The 25,459-nt window shown below is 36.7% G+C and overlaps 1 protein-coding gene across 17 annotated transcripts in view; it reads left to right on the top strand.

Annotated features, from left to right (window-relative positions):
• Positions 1–25,459, top strand: part of PPFIA2 (PTPRF interacting protein alpha 2) — a 475,585-nt gene that overhangs the window by 58,167 nt on the left and 391,959 nt on the right. The window contains exon 1 of one of the 17 annotated variants that reach the window (XM_049694316.1): positions 4,405–4,425. The exons of the other annotated variants lie outside the window; for them this stretch is intronic. The gene's annotated coding sequence lies outside the window, so the exon portion shown is untranslated. Of the gene's footprint in view, positions 1–4,404; positions 4,426–25,459 lie in introns of those variants that run through there. 17 annotated transcript variants of the gene reach the window in all.

The following is a 25,459-nucleotide window of genomic DNA, read 5'->3' as shown; positions in this document are numbered from 1 at the left end:
GAGATGCAAGAGGGAGGGGATATGGGGATATATGTATATGAATGGCTGATTCACTTTGTTATAAAGCAGAAACTAACACACATTGTAAAGCAATTATACTCCAATAAAGATGTTAAAAAATAAATAAAAAAGATGGGCAGGACTAAGAAAAATATAATTAGGAGGCTATAAAAAACAATTTTTAAACTTAAGTTTGAGGTATCTGTGAGATGCCCAATAAAATGTAGGATAAGCATATTGTTATAAAAATCTGGAGCTCAAAGGAAATTTGGGGAGCCAAAAAGTACAAATTTGGAATTCATTGACACATTTAGGTAGTCTTGAAAACTTATGGAACTGGATGAAAACCCCTGGAGAAAAAGTGTAGAGAAAGAAGGAGGAGGTCTCCAAACTGAACCCTGGGGAACACCTGTGTATGAGCTCAGGCTGCCATAATAAATACTACAGACTAGGTGAGTTAAACAACAGCATTTATTTCTTACAGTTCTGGAGGCTGGGAAGTCCAAGATCACTGTGCCAGCAGATTTGGTTCTTGGTGAGCGCCCTCCCTCTGACTTGCAGACCTCTGCTTTTTCTCTCTGTCCTCAAATGGAGGAGAGAGTGAGAACTTTGGTGTTCTTCCTGTGTTTATAAAGGGCACTAATCCCAGCCTGAGAGCTTCACCCTCCTGACCTAAAGCTAAGCACCCTCCTAAAGCTAAGCACTTCCCAAAAGCTCTACCTCCTAATACCATCGTTATGGGGATTAGGCTTCAACATGTAAATCTGGAGGAGATGCAAACATTCAGTTGATAACAACTGGCATTTAGAATTTTGTTTGAGGAGGATACACTAGAGAAGTAGGTGCAAAACCCAGAGAGTGTAGTGTCACTGGAGGTTTCCCTCCCAAAACATCTTTTTGTGGTTTTCTAGTGCACTTTGGATAAAACCTCAAAATCCTTATTGTGATCTATAAATCCCAGGGTTTTGAAAAAGGATACGAACAACTCCAGGAAATTGTACTGACACATAGTAAAATGGACTTAAATAATTTGATGATGTCAACAAGACTGGCTTCCCTGGAATGGTGTATTTGAAGCCAGACTGGAGTGAAATAGGCAATATTCATAGTGGAAGGAACTAGTGGAGACAACAGTTGTAATTGTGGCTGTCAATGGCAAGAGAGAAACATAGTAATGGGGAAAGAAAATGGACAGAGAAGAGATACATTTAGACAGGGACATGCTACAGCATCTTTCTGTATTGAAGGGGTGTGTGTGCAGAGCTACATCAGCTTGCAAAATCTGGGCTAGAGCGTCGCGCTAGACAAGAGTAGTCACAGTGCCATTGGTAGTGGGGGAGGGTCTCAGAAAGAGAAGCTAGAGCTGGGTGTTTGCCAGCTGCCCTACTTTTCTTATTCCTATCCAACAACCAGCTGCTAGGAGCGAGTGACAGGAAATTCCTGCTTACATCCCATGTTTTCTCTCACTTTCTCTAGTTACCAGTCTGCTGTTCTTTCTCTTTCTCACTCTCTTTCCTTACTCAACTCATAATTCTAAGCTTTCAGCCACTTCCTTTTTTACTCTTTTTACCTTCCCAGAATATATATAGCTTACTCTTCTGAGGTTAATTTAAATCAGAAAAAGAGTTCAGTTCAGGGTTTATCAGAAGAACAGTTATGTGGTGAAATGAAGCATAAGTAATAAGCCTCTATTTAGATAGTCTTAGTGGATAGCCTCATTACTATTTTTACAACACACTGAAGGATAAAATGGTAGATTAGGCAGTGATTGATATTTATTTATTGAGTACTATGTTTCATATGCTGTTTTAAGTGCTTTATGTGAAACATGTTATTTAAATTTCACAATAACCCATTTAGTCAACTATTATTTTCATCCTCACTGTATAGATAAATAAAGAGGTTAAGTGACTTAATTAAGATCATGCATTTCCGAAGTCTTGGAGCCAGGAGTTCACTCAAGTAGTCTGACACAAAGTCTAAGCTCTAACCCTTAAATTCTACTGCCTGAGGCACCAGAAATGGATGGATGCCCAAGCAGAGTTCCAGAATCATGTGGTTCCTCAAAGATGGTGCCCTCTAAATGAACGGATCAGTTTGACCCAAGCCCCAAAAGGAGGGAACCATGTCTCTGTCTAACACTTATAAGCAGCAGCTACAACACCCACACTTCATGAGCTGCCCTTTGCTGAATGGTGCCTAAGTGCCAGGCGCTGTCCCAACCACTTTACTTGTGACATTTTCATTTAATCTTCCCAATAATGTTGTTCAGGGGGCCCTTGATGATCTTTATCTCACAGATAAGGGAAATGAGATTCACAGTGGTTGGGTCATTTGCAACCTAACCACTAAGTGTTGGAGGAGGCAACATGACTCCAAAGTCTAAGTTGTCAATCTCAAAATCTTGCATACTTTTACTTGTTCAGAATTCTTACTGAGTTAACCATTTCTCCATAGTCCATCTCTATTTTCTAAACCTTTTAATCTCAATTTGGGAGTCACTTGTAGGTGACATTTTGTTGTTTTTTAAAGTATATAAAATATAGGAAGTCCATACTTTGAGCATTCTCAGTGAAGTTTATTTCCATTCAAAATGTTTCCTTTTACTCAATTTTTATAATCAACTAATCTACTTAGATTTCATGTTTGTTTGTTTTCTTCTTTGTTGCTTTTACTGGTAATTGTCCTCTGAAATATTTCTGTGGTAATTTTTAGCCATCACTTTACTTTTTATATTTCTCAACACTGTATGCATTTGAAATGTAAATTCAAACATAGTGCACAATGCCAGAAGTGGCACTAGTAATCTTTTATATAATGATATAAAACTATTTGGCAATACATGTTCGGATACCATATGCTTTGGAATGTGAAAAAAACCCAAAAAACCCAAAACTCTGGACAGAGCAAATTTTCAGGTTCCATGTTTTATTCCTATAAAGAATAAGAATCTTTATTCCTTATAAGAATAAGCTCTTCATTATTTTTTTTCACATGCTATGACAGATTTTACATTTGGCAGAAGAAAACATCTTTAAAAAGCCTAAGAACAGGAATTATAACTTATTTTTAAAATTTGAAAGTGATAGACACAGTTAGTACAACTTTGCCTTTGATGAACAACTGTAATGTTTCAAAACATTTTCATTTACATATCCAGTGTGATCTTTGTTATTACTTTTACAGTTACATAGGTTTATCTTTGCTTTTCAAATGAGGCAATGGTGGTCCTCAGAGGCTAGGCTCAGAGAGCCAAATAATTTTAAATACAGGCAAGCCCAGAATTAGCTAGATGGCAAAGATGGAATATCCCCCCCACCTTTTTTTTTTTTTTTTTTGTCATTTCGGCCCCTACTCAGGGACTTCACTGGCAGTACTGAACAACCCCATGGACGCAAGAGGTGCCCCCAAAGAGAGTCAAAAGATACTACCCTCCCAAGACCCAGCGCCACTCCTAAAGACAACCAAAAGAAAAAAAACTCAGACAATTCCCCTGAGAGCTGCAACAGTCAGTAGGAACCCAGCCGCAAACAGAGTGCAACCCACATTTCTGTCCAGCCATATTTGGGGGACTCCCAGCCACCTGACTGTTGGCAAGCCAACGAGACAATCAAGAAGGCAGTACTTTCCCTGGGAAAGAATCAACAACCAATGGGTATCCAAAAGCAAATTCACAAGTCAGGTCAACGATCTAATTCTTACAAGTGCTTTTTGCCTGCCAGTCTGAATTTGGGAAGGAAGGGACAACCTGAAATTTTACTTTCCTCTCTCAACCAGGCACCACAAATAGAAATCTGGGAGCGCTGACTTTGATAAGAATTCTTACCCTTTGCTTTCTTCTGCCAGTTTTCCCCAGGATTCTACAGGCTCTGGAGCGAGTGGGATGTCCAAGCGGGTCTCATCCTGTCCACCAGAAGCTCAGGAGGCGGCGGAAAAATAGTTTTTTCCCTCAAGTCTTTTTAGTGAGTTCTTGGCCGAGAACCCCCTATTTTCTAGGGCACCTCGTAGGTGGAAAAGCTTATCCAGGTTAAAAGTTCTTGCTGTGGCCGCTGTAATTCACGGTTTATCTTGGGTAAGGTTAACCCGCTTGTTCGGCCTTAAAACAGAATTTATTCCCCTGACGCCTCACGCTAGGCCCAGTCCAGCTTCAGTCCAGCCCAGTCTGACCCGGAACCAGTCCCTTTTCTAACTTGTCCGCGGTCCGACCCCAAATCCGGTCCCGTTTCTAAGTCGGACCCACATCTGACCGCAAGTCGGTCCGTTTCTAAGTGGGACCCAGTCCGAGGTTTCCGGCAGCGAGCCTGTTAAAAGATAAGTTCAAACACAGTCTGAAAGCTCCTCAGGCAGAAGCCGCGGAGGCTCCTCGAGCGACCGACCCAGCACCTCCTGAGGCGGCGAGAAGGACTCGGGCTCAGGGCTCAGCAGGTACCACGTTGGGGTGCTCGTCGCTCCTGCGGCGGTCGGGGGTCTCCTGCGGTTCCCTCTTCTCACACTAAGAGCTCTTAAAAAATAAACTGAGGCATTTTAAAAAGTTTAGGAGTGGGCTTCCCTGGTGGCGCAGTGGTTGAGAGTCCTCCGGCCGATGCAGGGGACGCGGGTTTGTGCCCGGTATGGGAGGATCCCACGTGCCGTGGAGCGGCTAGGCCCGTGAGCCATGGCCGCTGAGCCTGCGCGTCCGGAGCCTGGTGCCCGGTATGGGAGGATCCCACGTGCCGCGGAGCGGCTAGGCCCGTGAGCCATGGCCGCTGAGCCTGCGCGTCCGGAGCCTGGTGCCCGGTATGGGAGGATCCCACGTGCCGCGGAGCGGCTAGGCCCGTGAGCCATGGCCGCTGAGCCTGCGCGTCCGGAGCCTGTGCTCCGCAACGGGAGAGGCCACAGCAGTGAGAGGCCCGCCTACCGCAAAAAAAAAAAAAGTTTAGTTGTTATATATGAGAAAAAGCCGATTCAATCGAGAAGCATTCATTCTAGCAAATGGAGAGGAGCTCCAAGGAGCTGTTCAAAATGAAAGACTTTCTTAGGCAGAAGGGAGTAGGAACGAGGAAAATAAACTAGGCAAAAAAGCACGTTGGATACAGCGAAGTTACTTTCCTTTAAGGAATGGCAGGCGTCTATCAGGCAGATTCCTTAACTAAGGCTGATCTGGCGATTCCTGACTGGTTTAAGATGCCATTTCTGGGAGAGCCAACGCTGTAAGTTGTCTCAGTTTGGTGAGGGGCTTAGCGTAAGCAACTCCATTTTGGGCTTCTTGTTTTAAAAAAAGAATATAATCTTTTCTAATGCAGTATAAAATAGAACAGTAAGACTTGAAAAAGAAGCAGGAAAAAAGCCTTACTGACTTATACAGCTAAGAAAAGACAAGGTCGGGTAAAAATAATAGGATCTTTACCTTTATACATCGCCCACCTCTCCACTACTTTCAAAGTACTGTGCATTACCAAACGTTATAGGACGGATGTCACAACAAAGGGGGTGCCTACATGCCTAACAACATTATTAGTTCCCTCTTTTCTTCTTTGGTGATTCCTTATCCACAGCCAATATGCAGCCTGTAAACATGTTCAGATCTTGCCATCCTAAAAAAACAAACTTCCTATACTAGAAATGCAGATTTTCATCCCCAGATCCTCTGAATCAGAAACTTTTGGATGAGGATGATGCCTTTTTATCAGCTTTCCAGTTTACTCTGTGTGCAAAGAAATTTGAGACTGACTTACAAGGTAAAAGTAGCAGGACTGAGTGATCAATTAAATGTGACAGAGAAAGGAATCATACAGGGGTTTCTCAAAGTTTGATCTAGGTGATGAACGTTGGTATTATTAATTGAGATATGAGGGACAGTTGAAAAGATAAAAACTTCAGTTTGGATATACTATATTTGAGATTTCTTGGTGACATTAGGCACCAGGACAGGTAATGATTTAGGAATCATCAGTATATATTATCGCTGGTGGTTATGACTCTATGAATGAACGAGATCATCTGAGGGAATCACAGAGCAAGAAGACAGATGGGTCAAGGATAGAATTCTGTGGAATACCAGTTTCAGGGGAGCTCAGGTGAAGAAGCATCCATGAGGAATCTGAGAAGGAGTGATCATGAGGTTAAGAGTGGAACTAAAAGAAAATCCAATATTTTTATGGAAGACAAGTTTCATGGATTAAGATTTTAAGGAGCGAAGATTTACCCATGCTATAGTAGTACTGACATCTAATAAGAATTTTATTTGGCAACATATTGAGATTATTGTGCCCTTGGCAAGATAAGATTCAGTACAAATGTGGAAATGGAGACAAGTTTGGAATTGAATGATTAGTAAAGATATATAGAGAGAAAAATGTATACTACACCTAAAAGTTGAACTAAAAAGAGAAGGAGAGATAGATACCTGGGGGATGATTTAGGGCTAAGAAATGTATATTCAGAGACAATAATTAATATTGCTTAATATTATAAGATGGAGAATCAGCATGGTGATAAAATCCACTAAAAGCAAACTTTCATGTTTATAGAACCATCTTAGAATCCAATAATTTGTTTTTCCTTTCATTGTGATTACACTTAACTAACCTATACCTAACTCTAATAATCAAGGTAGAAGCTCACTTTTGTTTTAGGGTATATTTCATAATTTTTAATTCACATATTCTTGACAAAAGCTTATATTACTAATATGAATAAAGTAATTTGACCACTACACAATTTTTGTTACATCAAATATTCATGATAAATACTGAAAAAAAACTTTAAATCAAGAAGAAAATATGTCTGCAAAAAGTCATTTACACAATTATAAAATCATAAAAATTTGAAATAATTTTATGTATTGTATTTATTTTTTTAAAAAAGAATATATAACAGAGCAAGGTCTGCTTAACCCTATCACATTTTTAAACTGCTATTGAAACAAATCAGATTCAAGTCAGTAGTCAATTGGTCCAGTTTTATCTTTGAGGATAAATTTGCCCATTAATAAAGGTTTATATACTATATGCCACCTTTAGTAACTTCTTATAATTTCTTGAATCCTACAATGTTTTATTTCTGTGGTTTTGATTTTGAGTATCGTTTGATAGTGGAATATCAGATCTAAAGGCTTTTCTGAGTTAGAAGAAATAACTCTGCTTTTCAAAGTTACTCAAAGATAGCAAATATCTTAGCTCTAACAATATTTGCAATACAGTCTTCTGTGCTCAAATATATTTTATTACAGTACATGGTAATTGTCATGGAACATGCAGTAGATAACTTGCATCCAGTCTACTCAAAGTCACTACTTTAAAGAAGAAAAGGAATGAATCTCTTTCCATAACAGTGTGTGTGTGTGTGTGTGTGTGTGTGTGTGTGTGTATGTGTATGTGTATGTATAACTGTGTGCATATATATATATGAAAAGGATTAGGTAGGTTAAATTAATAACACCTCTAAACCACACATTACACACACCACCCCTCCACAGGCACAGGAAATGCCAAAAGTTATGCAAATTAATTTGCCACAAAGGATTTGCCTCAAATTATAAAAAAAATCTGTTTTTTCCTCAGGGTCCTATATCTTCATTTTCCTTCTTCTGACTCTTTATCCACAACAATCCTACATAAACAAATCTAATTTCTTAGAAACAAATATTTTCAACTCTTGGTCTACTAAATCAGAAACTCTCAGAGTAAGATATGGGATCTGTATTTTTGTCATCTTCATGTTTCTCTCCTGGAATAGTGGTACCCATGGTGACATTCATGTAAATATATGTTATGTGGCTTATTTTAAAATGTCCCTCAACAAATTTATCTGAATAGGATTATTCTTATCACATTGGTTATGGTATTCTATATTGCAGATTCCAAACCCCATATATAAATTTGTTTAAAAAAATTAATGTCAGGGCTTCCCTGGTGGCGAAGTGGTTGAGAGTCCGCCTGCCGATGCAGGGGACACGGATCCGTGCCCCGGTTCGGGACGATCCCACATGCCGCGGAGCGGCTGGGCCCGTGAGCCATGGCTGCTGGGCCTGCGCGCCTGGAGCCTGTGCTCTGCAACGGGAGAGGCCACAAGGTGCTGGAAATTGAGCGGTGAACAAAACAAAGTGTTGGCCTTGCAGAAACATGCTGAATAGTGAAGGGGAGAGAACTTAAGAGCATTTGTAACATTTTCGAAGTTTTTATTGATTGATTTACATTTTACTAAAGAGAACCCATGTTCTCTTGCAGTTTCTAGGTTAATGTTATTACTAAAAAGTATAAATTGCCCTCTTCTGAATATGTAAATGTAAATCCAATAGTATGATATAGTTATGTATAGATTTTTCAGCTCAAGTGTCCTATAAAACTCTTCATAGTTATAAATGTGACTTATTTAATTTATCTGTTTTTCTTTTCCCTTCCTTCCCCAAACTAATTGGATGTATCTCCCTAAGTCTGAGCTCAGAGTTGTCGTAAGGGAAGAGAACTGTAACTATATTTTGTAAATCAGTTTTAAATAATTTATCATATAGCATAACACTTAGTGAATCAGAATAGCCTTAAGGTCTTAAAAATTACTGAGAAATTATCTCATTTGGAATGTATACTTTCCAGTAAGATCTCTCAGTTGAGAGGGAGGGGGAAGATATCTTCCTTTTTATGTTTAATTCATTACACAATTAAACATGTTCATTACATAAAATTTAGAAATTCAGAGGAAAATCTACGTTTTCTATGTAAGCCTTCTACTTCTCTCATTAAGTAATGTCTATCTGTGATTTATTTCAACAACAAAAAATGATTCTAGATTCATAATAAACACAGATTTAAGATTAAAATTATTTTCTTTCACATGCAAAAAAAATCTTGTTCCTTAAGAGAAAAAAATCAAGGTCAAAAGGTAGAACTCTATATCCTTTTAAGTGTATGAGGTTTAAGGATGAAAGAGTATCTTTTCATCTAATGGAGAAAAAACATAGCAGGAGATCAAATAGGTCAGGACTAATTGGATCCCATTTTAGTAGGTTAATTTTTTTTTGTCTATTTTCAAAATACTGTCAAAAAAACCCTTTAATTCCTTCCCTGAGAGAAGAATTCATGATATAGCTTGAGAAATTCCTTATCAATAATGAATTCTGAAGAAATAAAAATGCAGTAATATGTATTGTAGACAAAAAGTTTTGCTGAAGCCATTATATTCAAGAAGACTTCAAGAGACCATACTTAATTATAGGTCCCAATTAAACCTGCAAAAGTACTGAGATCTGTTCACCTTGGTTTATGTCTCTGCTTCATAAGATAAGCCTGGTTGCTTCATGGTTTTGTAAGTCAAATATGCAAGGTTTAAATGTGTAAATATGCATTTTTTAAGTGTTTTTCCCTAAACATTTTATTCAGTCACAATGTCTCCTGATGAAATTATGGTGCCACATTCTTTGTTACTGGATTATGAGAGTGGAGAGCCTGCAGGCCACATACCTGGTAGAAGAATTGAAAAGCCAGCTTTTTTTCCACCCCTACCTGTATAAAACAAAACACATCCAAACAATATTGCAATGACTATTGTTGTTGCTACTTATGCTACTACTAGCTAAACCTTATTTGCACTTGCCATGTGCAATCATTTACTCCCCCAACAATCATGTGAGACAGGTACTATTATTAGGTAAGTTTCATATATGAGACAGTAAAACACAGAAATGTTAAGTAAGTAGCCCACGGTTACATATCTAACCAGTGTCAAAGTCAAGATTCGAACCTTGGTATCCTGGCTCTAAAGCTCATACTTCTAAGCAAGCTATACAGCCCCATGTATTAACACGAACACGAAACTACATGGCAAAACCACAATATGTTAAAATTAAATTAGCTTATATGTTGATTTTATGATTGCACAGTTCTGGATAAATTCTTTTGTCATTTTGGGGGGGCCTACTTGTTCAGACAATTACGTAACACTGGAAATTAGGAATGAGGTTAGGGAGCTGCCTAAGGAAATTAAGGTTGAGGAATATAAAATGCAAAACCATTGAGAAGAAACAGAAGTCAATTGATTTGTAGTGGTGATCAGTTGAGCAGAAAGATATGTTTTCTAAGGAAAACGTATTCTTATTTTTTTGACTAGTGTGTGTGTGTGCACAGAGTGAGGCTAGGTCATCTGTAAATGCTCCTATGGGGGGAATTCTTTACATGGAGTTTTAAGAATGTCATATACTTTCTAGTGCCTTCTTGAAAGCATGCTTTTAAATTGCCTTATTTATTACTAAAGCACTGGGTAGAAATAAATTGGATGCATATGTTCATATTTTTACTATGTGGTCAGATATTGAATGAGGAGTATTTTAATCTATGTTGTAAAATATCTCAGGCTAAAAATAAAGCATGAGTCATCTGCCATGATGGTATATTCAGCAGCTAAAAATCACAGTGCTTTTTAAACATTCTTTTATGTCAATTTGACTGAGTCATTCGTACATAATTGAAAAGAAATTGCTTTTTCTTTATAAGATTCCATATCATACCTGATAGTTACATGTGCCTTTAAGGTATCAAAGTTCAATCTAGTAGTAGTCACCACAAAAAAATATTTTTCTTAGAAATTTAAGAATTCTTAAATATTCAGAAATGGCCAAGACAACAGAAATGTATATGGAAGAAGATACATTGTGAGTTTTGCATACTTTTTATAATTCATACTGAGAATTGTTAATAACAGTGCAGTCAATCGGTTGATCACTTAATGTTTTTTCCCCAACATTCCTTTACTTTTAGAAATATAATTAGAGTTGTACAAATGCATAAAAACCAGAACAAGAAAAATGCTTATTTCTTTTATTGATTCACTGGTACAAAAAATTTAATTCTGTGAAATATTTTTATTTTATTCATGAGCCCTTATATGGTGAATATTATTAGAACTGTGTGAATATTGAGTTTAGTTGCTGTATTAGTTATCTATTCCTGTTTAGTTGCTGTATTAGTTATCTATCCCTGAGTAATAAACAATTAACGCAGTTGTGTAAAACTCAAAACCAACTGACTCAAAACAACAGCATTTATTATCTTACAGTCTCTGTGGGTAGGGATTTGGTGTGGTTTGCCTGGGCCCTCAGACTCAGTCTCTCATAAGACTGCAATCAAAGTATCAGCCGGGCTGCAGTCATCTTAATCTCAAGTAGGGGAGGAGTGGCTTCTGAGTTCACTTACATGGCTTTATTTCCTGGCTGCTTATTGGCATGAGACCTTAGTTTCTTGCCACATGGACCTCCCCATAGCAATACTTGTAATGTGGCAGCCTCTCCAGAGGGTTGAGAGAGACGGAGAGAGAGAGATCACAGGTTTTGTAACCTAGTCTCAGAAGTGACATCTCATCACTTTTACTACATTTTCACTAGTTCCAGCTCATACTCAAGGGGAGAGGATTACACAGACATGAAATTTAGGAAATGGGATCATTGAGATCCATTTTAGAGACTTCCTACCACAGTTTCCAAAGATATCATAAACAATACTGCAAAATAAGTGAGATGTATCTTTTCTTCGCCTTCCCTTTTTGATAATTTTCTTCTTTATGGAATTCTCTCCCTGGGTGTTACCTCTGGTGCGAAATGATGCATCTCCTTCCCATGACTGATTAAAATTTGCTTTGACCTATTATCCCTCAATAGGTACTTGTTGAAGTAATCTTATTTTATGTGCAAGACATTTGGCAAATGCATTGTGGACAATGAAAGAATGAGTAACTTAATGTACTTCTTCCCATTGAGTTTGCACTTGAGGTGCTTAAGATTGGATAGAATCTGCGGAAGTGATTCACTTAGTGTTAGTGACTAATTATAATAATGTGTTATCTTTTAATTATGCCTTAGGTTTCAATGACTTAGAATAGAAAAATAATGTATCATGGGAGAATATCAGGTACTGGGACCTGAAAGGAGTTACTTTTTGGCAGAGACCTTAAGAAGGCCTTGCTACCACCATATAGGCAACTGTCTACTCTAAGCCTCCTTCCATGGCTTTGGGGTTTTATGAATGAATGTATTTTTTGAGAACCCACAGAACATAGTTAGATAAATCTCTGCTAAAGGAGTCAGAATTTATGTGGAAAGAAAACACATAGAATGATAATGTAAGACAATATATTGGGTTGGCCAAAAAGTTTGTTCGGATTCTTCGTAAGATCTTAGAGAAAAACCCGAACAAAATTTTGGTGAACCCAATATATATGAAAATAAATATAATGAAAATTCAGTGGATGGATTTTTTAAAAATTATATTTGATATTTTTATTTTAGGGTGCAAAAACAAAAACAAGCAAACAAACTGCTGGCTGGGATGGTCAAGAAAGTGTTATTTGTTTTGAATCTGAAGTATCCTCATACATTCTGTGATTCAGGCCAAGCCTACTCTGGCTTGCATTTTTAATATCCCCTTGTGGTAGGTTGAATAATGGTCCCCCAAAGATGTCCACGTCTTAATTCCCAGAACTTGAAAATATGTTACCTAACACGGTAAATGGGACTTTGTAGATACATTTAAAGGATCTTGAGATGGGGAGATTGTTCTGAGTTACTTGGGTGGTCCAATGTTATCATAAGGGTCCTTCTAAGAGGGAGGCAAGAGGGTTAGAGTCAGAAAAAGAAGATGTGAAGGTAGAATCGGAAATTAAACTGGTGCTCTTTGAAGATGGAGAGTGGCACTATGAGCCAAGGAAAGTAGGTGGCCTCTAGAAGCTGGAAAACGCAAGAAAGTAGATTCTCCACTGAAGTCTCCAGAAGGAACACAGCCCTGCCAACACCTTAATTTTCAGGTTTCTGGTCTCCAAAACTGTAAGAGAATAAATTTGTATTGTTTTAAGGCACTAAATTTATAGTAATCTGTTAAAGCATCAATAGGAAGTTAATACACTCCTTATCCCCGGGGATTCCACTCATCCACCACCAGGCTAGTTTGCTTAATCCTTCTAGGCAGTCCTTTTGGGTCAACTACATTTCAAGATGCACTCCTTCCTGTGCAGCCCACATCTAGTCCTCAGAAATGTGTGTGTATGTGTCTGTATGTGGGTGGGGGGGTGGTGTGCTTTGGGGTTAAGGAGTGAGAAGCAGGGACAGACTTTGGTGCCCATGTCTGAAGATGCCAAACATCCTGAAAAACAAAGATACTGTACTATACACGAAGAAGATAACAAATGTTGGTGAAGATGTAGAGAAATTGGAACTCTTGTACACTGTTGGTGGGAATGCAAAATGGTGTAGCCAGTGTGAAAAACAGTATAGAGATTCCTCAAAAAATTAAAAATAGAAGTACCATGTAATCCAGCAACCTCACTTCTGGGTATTTATGCACAATAATTTAAATCACAGTCTCAAAAATATTTTTCACTGGGGCACTATTCACAGCAGCTGAGATGTGCAAAAGATCTGCATGGATGAATGGATAAAGAAAATGTGATATGTGTACACACACACACACAGACATGTATACACACAATGGAATATTATACAGCCATTAAAAAGAAGGAAATCCTGCCAAATGCAACAAGATGGATAAACCTTGAAGATATTATGTTAAGTAAAATAAGGCAGTCACAGAAGAACAAATTCTGCATGATTCTACTTATATGAAGTATCTAAAATAGTCAAAGTCATAGAATTAGAGAGTAGTGGTTTCACGGGGTTATGGAGAGTGGGAAATGAGGAGTTGATAACCAACAGGTGTAATGTGTCAGTTATGTAAAATGTGTAAGTTCTAGAGACCTGCTGTACAATATTGCGGCTACAGTTAATAGTACTGCATTGTGCACTTAAAATTTTGTTAAGAGGATAGATCCCATATTAAATGTGCTTAATGTATATAAAACGATATATATTTTTTTCTACCCAATATGTCAATAGTGCCCCATTAAGAGAAGATGCTTTTCAATTCTGGCAGAACATTTCTTTACAGTATTTTAGCAAGACCTGGTGCAACTCCTTGCTTGAGGATGTGGGGATGCTTGTCACCATAGCATTGTTCTTAGCCTTTGGGCCAAGCTAAAATTGAGAAGGATTCCAATTTTAATATTGGGTTATACATAGCTACTGCATTATGTATTCAGGATTCACAATCTAGTTTTGGGGATGCTGGAGGCAAAGGAATAAAGACTAATCTACCATCTAAAAGTAACTGCAGGCAGTTCTTACTTTGCATGCTACTGTGTTAACTGAAACCAGTGCATGTTGGAACCAGAGGAGCTGTGGCCTTGCTTTACACAGCAACTGAATTGCCACAGAGCCATGCAAAACCAGGACATAGTTCTTATATTCACCAGATTTGGTTAACACTGTATCGTGCAAAGTGAGGACTATCTGCATTTATTGTCTGGAGGGCTTCATTTAAGAGAAATAGCCAAATTTCTTTGCCACCGCACTAATCTCAAGAGACTTAGAATTCTGTGCGCTTTGGAATTCTTATCTGGCTGTGTGGCTCAGTTGAATGCTCTCCTTTACATCTGGGAGGAATAATAAATAAGGAAAAACAAGTTTCAGAAATATTAAAGAAAGGAGAGATCTGAATATAAAATATTCCAATTATATTTGATTTACTATATCTTATAAATCAAAGCATATTTATTATAAACTTTGATATTGGTTGGGTTTTTTGGGAACCTGTTCAGTTGAATAGAAGAAAACAAGACTGTCTATAGAACATACACCGACTATAGAGCATTCTGTCATTGACTAAATCTCCAGGTTGGAAGTCTCTCACACTATGATATAATCTCAGTTAGTTTAATTGCATAATATCAGTACATGTTATGCTCTGATTTCAGTCAGTTTAATTTGCTTTTATTTAATAGTATTTTGAGAATGTGATATTGATACTGCAAACATTGATTCATATCAGAATCCTGGTAGCATCGATTGAAATGGAGCTGCTCAGAAGAAAAAATAGAGAAATTATAGTCCTCTTGCTATTTCTGGTTACCATTATAGTCATCATTCTTTACTTCAAAAACAGAAGAGATAGGAAATGAATTTAAAATCTATTTCCTATGGTTTAGAACTTGATAAGTTTTTTTCTTAAAAGAAAATAGCAATATAGAGGGAAGTTGTCTGCATATCCCTTAGATTCAAATTAGACTTCTTTCTGAAAATTTTGCATATCTTATTTTAGATAATGCTACTTATTACTGTTTTATCTAGTTCTAATCTCTCTACCTGATTCCTACATGACTATTATTTCCAAAATTAAGGTATTATCATGAAATACTTAATATTTAGCTGAAAATCCTGTACCAGACTTGTCTGTAAGTGTGAACTTAATGGATTTGAACATATTTAATCTGCTTTCTTGCCAATTTCTCATGATTACCTTGAAAAACTATATATGTTAATTGGTCTAATACATAAAATTTAGACAGATATGGTTAGACATTTGTTAGAAATATCTAATATACATATTTATTTTTAAATAGACTACTTGCCCTATTTTTGTTTTCAGTTCACAATCAAGTCTTCCTTGTAGTTATTTATAAATCAGAATGATACATGTCTTTAAGGTACTGCAGTCAGTGGAATTGCTGATAATAGCTGGAAAAGAGAGATTATTTTATTCTTTCCTCTAAAAAAGTCACCTCAGGATAATATCCAGTTTTTTTTTTTAACCCAGTAAAAGTTTTAGGCTATTATTTACTGAGTTAAACATAAAACCTGATTTTTTAAAAAGGATGGGGTATTGTATTTTTTCCTAGATATCTACTTGTGTTTTGTGTCAGGGAAAGATCAAGCATCATATAATTGAAGGTTTAATTATAAATTAAGATCATAGTAATTGAGTCTGACTCTCAAACAATAAAGACTGATAGATACATTTCCACAAATTTTGTGTACCTAGGATCATAACACTGATATCCTCTTTTAAATGTTGGATCCTTCCTCTAAATTGCTATAGCACATTTCAAACAGGCTTAAAGCTGCCCACCATGGTATATAAATATGTGACGTCAGATAACACAACACTGAAAGAGGAGTAAATTTTGTATACATTCATAAATTTTATACAAAAAATAATTCTTACTCTACAGCAAAAAGATTCCTCAAACTTTAGTAGGGAGAATAAAAATTACGTATTTAAAAAAATACTATTGGTGAAAAATTTATAAGAACCAAAGTCATAGAAATGCATGAAAATTATAGGGATAATTGAGGAGGTAAAGTATGAAACTTAGGATATCTTGCCTTTCAGGGAAAATACATTCTAGAAATTTAATGGAGATTCGTACCTAAAATTAATCTGTATGTTGGTCTCATCTACATGCATGCTAATGCTTATCTGTTTCAATGTATATCATTATGTAATGTGTCCAAGGACTATCTTTATTTTATACATGTATAATCTAATCTGTACCTGTACATTATTCCATGCTTAATAATAGCTACTTTTAATTGATAATTTACTATAGATTATCAACTTAACTTTCCATGAACAATTGTAATTAATAGTCCAAGGTCCTCCTAAGATAAGTAGTAAGACATAGGTTGACTTATTTTACATGAGGTATATAAAGCAGTTTGCCCAAGGTCACATAGCTGGTAAGTAGTGAAGCTAGGCTTGAACCTGTTCTCTTGATCATTAAGATATTTCTTCTTCCATGTGTGTTACATCTTGTAGACTTGAGGTAGAATTAAAGGGCTGTTGGCTACTCCTCAGCCAGGTTCTCTTGGGATGATTGGTCCTCTATTGTGTTAACAAAAATATCTGATCATCAGTCTTGCCATCCAGAAATTTAAATTCTGCAGTAAACTCAAAGATAATCAGCTTCTCAATGGCTGGTATACACTAACCAAACCGATATATATCCAGAATGAAAATGTACTAATATAGAATAATGAACATTTCAAAGTGATCCCAAGTACTACTGTCAGCCAGTCAGCTTGCCCTTTCCTTATAGGAGTTCATGGGAGGATTCAACATAAATTTATGAAATTCCTTTAACATTTATTGGTCATGCTTTGTGATAACTACCGAAGATACAGAGATGGTAAGTGCCTCACTGAGCTAATTTAGCCCTCAAATGGCTGGCAAAGACAGATGAGTAGAATGACAATTATAAAATGATGTGGTAGAGTTGTGAGTGGGTTAAGTGGAAGATGCTGTGGAAGTAACAGCAGAACCATTACCCCAGCTTGAGGGACTCAGGAAAGTCTCCTGAGAGGAGGTGATGCCTGGGCTGAGTCTCAAAGGGTAAGATTTAACCAGAGGAGGGTGGGGTGTCTTTCTAGGCAGAAGAATCTGTGGAGCAGAAGCATAGAAGTAAGAAAACACTTGACACAAAAGGGAAGTACAGGGTTCATTATGATAGTATAAGGTTTCTTTTGAGGAAGTGGTAAAAAGTGAAATAAGAAAAGTCTAGAACTATATAATGAATGACTTCATGCATAAATATGCTTGACATGTTTTTCATCCTAAAAAGAATAGGATCTTATTAAGGATTTTGAGTATAGGAGTGACATATACATATTTCCATTTAAAACACATCATTCTGAAGTAGTGGTTCTTAAAGTTTAGCCTGCCTCAGACTCACTTGGAGGGCTTGTTAAGAGTTTCTGATTCAGCAGGACTGGAGTAAACCCCAAGAAAATGCATTTGTAAGTTCGTAGGTGACACTGATGCTACTAGTTTCCAGGTCACATTGTGAGAAACACTTCTCTGGAGAAGAGATTGTATAAGGATGAGAGTAGAAAAAAAGAACTCAAAAAGACACTATTTTGGAGAAATCCAGGAATAGGGGAAAAATAAAATGAGGCTTTGAACTAAGGTAGTGAATGGAGTGGATGATGAAAGGAGGTAGTAGATTGAACTAAACAGATACCTAGAAGGAAAAATTGACTGGCTTGGTATTTGAATACCAGAGTGAGGGAACACTCTGTTGACCTCCAGAAATCTCAATTGACTGTTTATTGGAAATGCCAAAAGAGATAAATGCTGGGAGAAGAAATTGGATGGAGGCAGTTGCCCAGAATAATGGCAGAGGAGGAGAGGAGATGAGGTCTGATGTGACCATATTAAATCTGAGATAACAAGTACCCATCAATGTGTAAAAGTTGGCAAAAAGGAGCTGAGTCTGAGTCAGGATTTAGCAAAAGGTTCCCTTTATCACCTCAGCCATATGGAAGGGAATAGACAAGGAAAAAAGCAGCACAAAAAAATCATAATGGAAAGTGCTTCAAAGAGGGCACTCCATGGAAAAGGCAGAACCTTAAATCTCTTTGGTACTTTCTTCAGAAAACCCTATTCCATGCAACACTGACACAATTATGTTTTTGATACATATTAGATTTCCTGTCTAGGTTTGAGTTTGAAAAGGATACTTTGAACTTAGAAATATATAACAAAAATCTTTGGAATTTTACTTTTTTGCTAAATCCAGTGGCATTAACGCTCTTATCTGTAGGTCAGACAAGGATATTCGTTTTTCCATCAGAGAATATCCACCTCACCTCAGAAAAATTCTGCTTGCAGTTTTATTCATTTCTTCTACAAATATTGAATAAGTATGTTTTCTGCCAAGTCACTATATGGCATGCCAAGATGTCCTCCACATTTTTTTTCACACCTCCACTTACTCAAGAGAGCATAATAGTTAAAAATCATTGCCTCTGAAGTTAGCCTGTTTAGCTTTGAACACTTAGTAGTTAATGTAACCTTTGTCAAGTCATTTAAACTCTTGAAGACTCAGTTCCATCATCTTAAAAATGGTGAAAATAATCAGCTAAAAGAGCTGGGATGCTTTTTAATGAGGCAATAGAACTCTCAGCATGGCATCTGGTACAGTAAATGCTTAATAAATGTTAATTATTATGTTACCCAACCAAGGTCTTAGGGCAGACTTACCCAGTGTGCGTTCAAAAACAAATACAATTCCAGCAACATGAAATACTCAGACTTACTGTCACTTTATAAAATTTCCCTTTACAACCCCTATATGTTGTAAATTCAGCACCTTATTTCTCTGAATTCTTCCTCATGTTATTCTTCAGATTGACATTCTGAAAGATCCTTGAAGTCAGAGAGGATGTCATAGCGTCTGGATTCCATACACCAGATTCAGTGTGGTGCCTTGTGCTTATTTTGTGTGCAACATGCATTTGTTGGCTAAATTGTCTTTGTCATTCTCATGCCCTACGAGACTGTGAACTCTTTGAAAGCTGTGACCTTGACTTATTCATCATCATGCTCTCTGTGTCCAGCACAGTGCCTCAGTCATAACAGATGCTCAGTCATTCTCATTTGAAGGAATTAATTGTGTGGCTCAGGGAAAAATTCAGATTTGGGCTGGACTATGCTTGCAGTAAGAGTGTAGGTATTTTCCTTTATTAAAAAAATTTAAAGAATGACTAAATAGGGCTCTTTCTGGCTTCCGTAAGAAAGACGATTTATTGGTTGTGTGTGTTTCTTGCTTCTTCTCTGCCTCCCCGGAAATTTACCCTGTAAAGTTGCCAAGGAAACACTAACAGCTTAAGCCTGGTAGAGGAGGAAGATGCCTCATTAATAAACTCAGCTTCATTATTTGGATGCTTGCCTCAAGGAGCTGGTGTTCTGGGATGAAAGATTGTTTCCATTAAGCCTTATGTAAAAAACTGAATGATTTTTTAAAAGAAATTTTGTTTTCTGACTGTTACTCATTGCCAGTGCTATGTACCTACACACTATGAAATGTTACATAAAAATAAACATTATTGATTTTTAGTTTAATGTATTTGAACTATTTATTAATGCTCAGCACATATGTTATATAAAGTTATCAAGCACTGATTTATTTATTGTGCAATAATTAGGGTATCAGGTCTTTAATTTGAAGTATTGACAGTATTTCACCAGAAGATAAACTTAAATGTATTGTTTATTATCTATTAAATCATCTTGTATATTTTCCTTCTTATGAACTAGAAACTCTGGGATATATAGAAATGTATTGCCTCAAGATAATATAGAGTTGAGTGTCTTTTTTAAGGAGGATATCTCATTAGTGATGTATAATGGAAAAAAATGTACACTGTGCTTGGGGTTATAACACCCAGGATTTCAAAGCTTCTTTGGAGCATTTACCGGCTGTGTGATCTTGGGCAAGTCATTCATTAACTTGTTCATTCAGGCATTCGAAAAAGATTTGGTGTACAGACACTATTACCTTGAGCCATGCTTTCAAAGTGATACATTTATACAACAATTAGAAATCCTTCATCATTTGTATACTCTGAGACTTGGCTGTTTTAGGTATAAAATTATATTACCTGTTTCACTCATTCAGTCAGTCATTCATCCATTCAAAAAGTACTTGTTGAGCTCCATGTGTGGCAAACTGCTCTAGAGGCTGATGAGTGGTGTTCATCCCTTGCTGAACTCGTGACAACATTGTTCTTTTACCTTTACTCCTTTGGGCTTGGAGTGGTGATTATGATTTTCCGTCAGTCTCCATGCTTCACATTCCGCTGGATCCATTAAACCCTCCATACCTCTATAAAATATCCTCTGATTAAATGCTCTTTTACATTGTTTTCGAGTTTGCCTTTTGTTACCAGGTAGAACCTTCACTGATTTAGACAGTTAGTTATATTTGGCTTGTTTTTCACACAGCAATGGAGCCAGTGTGGCTGGGTGGCATGAGAAAGAAGGATATGGCAAAAGACAAGATCAGTGAAGTGGGCAAAGCCAGATCATCACAGGGCTTGCATGACATAGTAATAAGTTTGTATTTTGTTCTAAGATTAGTGGGAAACCATGGAGGGGTTTGGATCATGGGAGTAATCTGATTTAATGTGCATTTTAAATAGATAGCTCTGACTGCAGTGTGGAGAATATATGAGGAATGAGGATACAAGAACAGATGCAGGGACAACAGTTAGGAAGATCATTCTTTAGCCCAAGGGAGAATATTGTTGATTTGGTCCAAGGGATCAGGTTGGTAGTAATGCAGGTGGTAAGAAATAGTCTAATTCAAGCCATATTTTAAAGATAGAATTGGCAGGATTTGCTGATGGATTTGGACCTAAGAAACTGGGTACATGGTGATGTCAAGATGGACAATACTGGGACAGAAACCTAATTTGGGGGAGGTTTTCAGGTGAAAATCAAGTTTGATTTTGCATTAAGTTTTAGATAACTGTAATACACCCAAGTGGAGGTTGTAGGCAGTGTAAATCTCTGAGGATAAAAGGAATCCAGAATTCATTAGCATACATGGTACTTAGGAGCCATGGTACTAAATAAAATTACACAGAAGGTGAAACTCAATGGATACTAAGACAAAAAGTATTTCAGGAAGGATGGAGTGGTTAACTGTGTCAAATGTGACTTAGAGACAAGAAAAATGATGATGAACATTGACAGTTGATTCAGCTAATTGGATGTCATTGGCAGCCTTGATAAGAGGGGTAGCAGTGATATAGCGGGGACAAAAGCCTGCATCGAGAGAGAACGGAACGTGAGGGATATTTGGGAGGAATTTTTCCATAAAATGGATGAGAGAAATGCTTAATTTTGATATTTTGAATATATGAATTTTGTAAACTTCTCTACAAACATAAAATATCTCATCATATTTTTAAAGACCTTGAAACAAATTTTAAATATAATAATTCAGTAAATATGGTTGATGTTTTCCTATTGATTTCACTATACTAATATATTTTTGATAGATTGTTTAGTGCATGAAAATGTACTCTATATTGAAATATAATCATTTTCCTCTAAAGATATTCTAAAATAATTGCAAATTACAAATATGCATAAATCAAATTTCAAAATACTCATAGCTGGTAACAATATTGTAATGCTTTAAGTATTTTCATACTATGTAAAGTGATTCTTTAGAAGAGTAGTACTTGAAAACTTGATATTAACTTTAAATGTAACTATTAGGTTTTAAGATATTCTGGGTCTGATGGCATGTGCAATGTTAGATTCAACTGACTGTTTAGAATTTTCTATTCTTCATTTTTAATGTATTTGATACCCAAGCTACCTTAACATCTTTCCCTTGACCGTAACTGGCTGATCGTACTCTTCAGGGATAAAAATAAGGATCCAGCAATAGCCCTGAGTGAAACCTCAACTTCTAATATCCTCCGTTTTCCTACCTCCACACAGAGGAAGCAAGATTTACAACATCTGAACTTAATGATCTGCAGGGCAAACCACATGATTAATCCCTATAGCTCCATCATTCAAATTGTCTGTCAAGGGAAAAATATGTCAACTTTTAGAGCAAGGGAAAAAGTTGCAGATGGGCAACCAACACCATCAGTGCAGCACAAAGTGGAGTTTATTTTAAACCTGGGTGAAGGTGATACCCATGCTCCAGGCTGCCCTCAAATCTCACTCTGCTTAGAGCTCTGACACTGACTGCTCCACTGCATCTGTGGCTCGCCGTTCCCAAGCCTTAAGACTTCTGATTCATGGGTCAGCCTTGAATTACCAGGTTTCCATCTCAGAAGCAGGGTTTTCCCATATTAAAAGAGACTGACTGTATACAGCTTGTGTCAAGGACTGCTAATAACCTCGCTCAGGTATTTGAACCTTGGAGAGGGAAGTGAAACTTTCATTACCTGAATTTTCTTTTTAAGAAGTGAATTGGATTCCATAATTAGTAGATCCTAGTTTATTTGGTTCTGTGTAGACAACAGCAGCCCGTATAAAGGAGGCTATATAATGCTGATATTAAGCAGCAAGCTGTCCCTGAGCAGGGACAGGTGTCAGGTTGGCTTGCCACACTTCTGTAGATTTGACTGGGAAGGAGACAGTGATTCCAAATGGATTGAAAGAATATATTACATATACAGCATAAACAAAGTCTCCGTGGTGTCAGCAGCTTTCCACACCCCTAAAAGGGCCAGGACTAGGGTGAGACAAGTAAGGTACTTAGGGCACAAAGTTTAAGGAGTCATTCACTCTCAGGATTGTACAAGTGTCAGCTTGTTTTTGCAGATGTCTAAGAATGAGGTGCCTAGGGTATAACATTGAAGGAGGCACTCACTGTCAGGATCCTGCAGGGGCAGGATCAGCACCTGTATGACCCTCAAAATGAGTGCCTCCTTAAATTTTGCACCTTAGTCACATCAGTAGCCTAAATCCAATCCTGTACGTGGTCGCTAGGCCCACAGGACAACACTAAATTGGATGAGCCAGATGACAGACAACAAGAGTGACAGGCTGCTCTGCTGGGGAGGAGCCCACTCCATATTGCACCTTAGCAGTTTTATAGCCTGCAGATGGATCTGGGGATGAGGGAAATGAGTGCAGTGGAAAGTTCCATGCCTCATTGGTGCCAGGGAGGAGAATGAGAAACAGCCATGCATAAGGTCTTCATGACTTGCTTACCTGGAGGTCCACAGGATATTCCACCAAGATATGGGCCAACCTAAGGTTAGCCTTGCCTACATGGCCCATGTGGATATGTGCAAGGTCACCAGGACGCCAGGATAAAGCTGTTCTCCTACAACTGGTATTAAAAATGTAGGTTTGGAGTCAAACAAATATATTTTGTAACCCCACTTCTTAATAGCTGTGTGATATTGGGTAAATTATATAAACCTTTTAGCCTAAGTGAGAAAAGAAATAACTACTTTGTAAGGCTCTTATAACTACCCTATAAAACTGTTTATAATGTATATAAAGCATTTAAAGAGTGCCTGCATGTAGTAAATGTTCAGTAAGTAGTTATTATTTTATTAGCTATTAAATCTAAATGAATATGGTGTACAACATAGTTTTAAAAAATTCCATAACAGTAAAAAATCAAAGTTTGTTTTGAATGTTTTAATCAAACAAATAACATTATTACAGTAGTAAGTTTAAAAACCATCTAGGAAATCAATGTTTTTACTTTTTAGTGTCTCCCTTTTTGTTATCTCTATAAAAATACATGTAAATAACAAGATAGACAAATTTGTCAAAGATTTAAGTTATATTTTGTAGATAAGATATTCAGCAACCATCAGAAAGACTGACTCACTTTCAACTATTTTCAGAGTTTCTCAAGGGATTTATTTCACCTAGTAATTTTACAACATAAATGCATTCATGCACACTTATGCTTGTTATTCACACCTGAAAATTTTTTTTGTGTCAAGTGATAGATAAGCCATGTTTAATTTCGGCATCTATCCAAGTAGGACACTCTCTCTCAACTTACACCCAAAATAGAAAATAAGATAAAAAAAGATTTTTTAATTAAAAGAATAAACAGAATAAAAGAATATATCTGTATTCTCTTTAGAGCCATGAGTTCATAATTTGCTTTAATTCAACATGTTAAAAAACAGAAATACCAATGCCTTTTCCATTCATCTTCAAAATTCTATTGTTGCTTTATTTTTTTTTCAAGACCATGACTATCATGAAAAGTTTAAAATTTTACAGATCTGAGCATTGGCCCAAATTTTCTACGATGGCAAGAAATCATGGTAGAACTTTTAATTAACAAGATGACAAAATGCCTCAACTAAATTGCTAAAATATTTTTTCTCTGAATTAATTTCCCTATTATCTCTCTGATAATGTCATCAGAAATTCTATTGTTAATATAATTTATATGCCTTTCTATGAATAACGAAGGTATTAACTCAAAATATACTTAACACCTTTTTTTTGTTCTTTTCATTTAAAATGTGCTTGGAAGAAACTTTTCATGTGAATAGAACTTTGTTTTTTGTCATGGTCATGACAGGAGTATTATCAAAAAGTGCAAAGGTCTGTGTGTTTTATTTTGTTAATCTAATACTTTAGCCATTTTATTACCATTTTATTTCACTCCATGAAATTCTAAAACAATTTTTAGATTATATTTTAATCTTTGGATTCAAAAGGAATGCTAATTTTGTTTGCCAATTTATAAATATGTTTCATGCTTAATTTTATTGTATACTGACATGATTTACTTAGATAACAATAGAAATGTTAAAGATCACGTAAGATCAAATAATTTAGATGATTTGATTGTTTATGGTATGCGTGGTGTTGGAATAAAGAATTTCAATAGGATGGAGAGGGAGGGCCTTTTCAAAATAGACTTAATATTGCAGACATATTAATTAGGATCTTTTAGTGTTTGGGAGCCAGAAACTTATCTTAAAGTTGCAGGCAGGGAGAACATCCAGTTTCAAACATTGCTCAAATGATATTATCAAGGACTTAAGACACTCCCATTATATCTTACAGAATCCATATTGCCTTAATTCTCTGGCAGGCCCCTACAACATTTGAAACAATTTTTATAAGCCTCTTTTAGAACTAGAATGGAGAGGGAAGAAGTTCCTCAAAGGGATGCTGGGTAGGAAAAAATATTATATACAATATATGCATTACGAAGAAGACAGTAAGTTTCTTGGCAAGCATTCTTGTGGTTGCCTTATCATTCATGGCCCTTAATAAAATATGCATGCAGAAATTCATCACTCATCAAGTCAGCTCCTTCAGATGGAAACTCTCACCACACCATCCCTTCCTTCTTCCCTGCCCTG

This window comes from Orcinus orca, chromosome 11 (assembly GCF_937001465.1).
Source record: "Orcinus orca chromosome 11, mOrcOrc1.1, whole genome shotgun sequence".
NCBI lineage: Eukaryota > Metazoa > Chordata > Mammalia > Artiodactyla > Delphinidae > Orcinus > Orcinus orca.
Note: the sequence above shows the minus strand (reverse complement) of the source record. Positions and strands in the feature narration are given on the sequence as shown.